The sequence below is a fragment of the Pterocles gutturalis genome, unplaced genomic scaffold (genome assembly GCF_000699245.1).
Source record: "Pterocles gutturalis isolate BGI_N339 unplaced genomic scaffold, ASM69924v1 scaffold27707, whole genome shotgun sequence".
NCBI classification, from domain to species: Eukaryota; Metazoa; Chordata; class Aves; order Pterocliformes; family Pteroclidae; genus Pterocles; species Pterocles gutturalis.
The window spans coordinates 25,711-28,020 of record NW_010111166.1 but is presented as its reverse complement, the minus strand read 5'-3'; the positions used below and the strand labels follow the sequence as shown (position 1 = coordinate 28,020).

The window sequence follows — 2,310 nt, the reverse complement described above, 5'->3', positions numbered from 1 at the left end:
TGCAGCCCCAAACCAGCTCCCCTGTAAATCTGTGCCGTTTTGCAGTGACAAAATTATGCAGGGAGAAAGCAAGCCTCTGCTTTACTTTGTCCCGTGTCTGGTCGGGTGGTGGAACGCATCGGTGCTGGCACGAAAATATAGAGAAAAGAGCTCAGGATGCAGTGGGCTGCGAGGGGCAGAGCACGACCTGCCTTTGTCATGGAAATCCCAGCTGCAGGTCCCCATGGAAGCTGGAACTTCAGCACTCCCCTTTTCATTCAGTCCATCTCCTTCCAAAATCTCCCCATCGACAGAGACAGAAATATTTATAGCCTTTCAGGAGGAAATTGAAATCGTACACGCTGCAGACCCCCGAAGCCTGCCTCTCTGCCAACGTAAACAGCGCTGGGGAAAAAAAAAAAAATTACCTTCTTCATCTAAATCTGATGCATTTTATTTGCATTGTTGGTTTTTGCTCTACCCGACAGGAGAGGTACGTGCTCAAAAAATTATAAAGCTTTTGAAAGCCAGGTCCTACCGTTGGTAGCTGTGCGAGGCCACCCCGCTCACCTGCATCCTCAGCATCCCCCCAGCCCGCCGCATGCTGGGCTCTGAACAGATGATAGCAAATACTTTCAACAAAAAGCTCTACTGGATAAACTTTCACGCGAAGGTATGCGAGCACGGCCAGCCAGAGGGGAACGGACCATCTGATAGATGCTGGGAAGGACTCCAAGTCAAATAGCACATCAAAAACCATCTGTGCTCAGGCTGCTTGCGCCTTGGACCACTCTTCGGGCTATCTGATCCATCGTGTCCTGTCTCCCCGTGTGAAAACCGAAGGGAAAGGGAAAAGAAACCCAGCTGTGGTCCTGGTGAATTTTCAAATTGCTGCCCTGTAGGTGAAGGGCGGTGGCTGGAGGGTGCTCTGTGGTCGTGGTTTAAAGCCCACGGTGATCCTCGTGGTTGCAGGGCTCGTCTTCTGCTGGAAAATCCCTTTGGCGTGCAGGCTTTGGGAATGTTCTTCCAGCTCCTGGAACCCCGCGAGCTTCCAGCCGGGGTAGTGCCGGTGAATGCTGGTCACAGGTGAGCACCGTGGTCATGGGCTGGTGACGGAGGCGGCCACGTCCTTGTAAACACCGTCAATGAAAGCGCGAGGTTCCCAGTGCTCACACAGTGCTTTGAATTCCAAATGGAATTTTAAATATAGCAATAATTTTGCAGTAAGGGGAAAAAATAGTTTATTTTCCTAGAGGCTTTATTTGGTTTTTATTTTTAGGGGAATTGATTGAAGGAAAATCTAGAGTGATGAACAGAATTTATAGTTCTGCTTCCATTGTGATTACAGTCATCACAGTTAGTGACTGTATCCGTATACTAGGTATTTTTAATTGTATTTTAGACTACTCTCAGGTAATGCAGATCATTGTGGGGGACAGAAGCTTTTGTGTCTCTCCCTCTTGTTCTTCCCCATCTTTGGCTTGGGCAGAGTTGCTTGTCCTGTGTTTAAAATACGCTCAGCAAGGATGGCATTGATGTGCACACAGGGCAGAAGGAGTGTTTCAGCTCTTACCACCCAGGGTACAGGCGGCCAATGACACACTCAGCCTTTGTAAGTCAATTTTCCCCCAAGAAGGTAAAATCATGGATGGCATCAGTGGGTAACATGATGAAGACCCCTGACTGTTCCCGAGGGAGCAGGACAGTCCCTGCAGGCTGAGCTGGGAGCTGCTCTGGCCTTTGGCAGTCCCGATGGCAAAATAAAGGGTGTTATTTCAGAAATGCAAAAGTGATAGAAAATATCCCGTTCCCAACCGGTGAGTGCTGTGAGATGGACGGGATGTCAGTAACGCTGGGTTTGCTGTGAGGGTTGTTTTTTATAGAATAGATCGCTGATGTTAAATGACTTTTGAAATATCCCTGAAAAAAAAAAACAAACTAGAAAAGATAATGAAGATGTAACAGGGAGTGACCTCTGCAAAACGCGGGGCTGGGTTATCACTCAGAGACGGGGGCTGGTCACAAACACATCCCTTCCCACCGCAAGAAGGAGCTATATCCCGGGGGGGGTCATCTCTGGGAGACAAAGCTCTTGGACTCACCAACCCCTTTCTCAGTGGAAAAGTCCCATTTCTGGGCTGGAGTTACCTACGGGAGGTTGGCAATCCTTCCAGCACCTCGGGGACATCCCACCTCTGGCTCTTAACCCTTCTCTGGAGGGCTGCTGCTGCTGCAGGGACGCAAGTTGGTGCAGTTAATGGGGAAATACCCTCGAAATGGTCCTGTCCATAGTACTACCCAGCAGGACTCTGTGTGTGTGTATATATATAT

General features: G+C 49.1%; 1 protein-coding gene across 1 annotated transcript in view; it reads left to right on the top strand.

The window, feature by feature from the left end:
- LOC104461915 (ventricular zone-expressed PH domain-containing protein homolog 1-like) overlaps nucleotides 1-2,310 on the top strand; it is a gene marked incomplete at its 5' end in the record, with an annotated part of 13,198 nt that overhangs the window by 7,452 nt on the left and 3,436 nt on the right. The window lies entirely within an intron of this gene.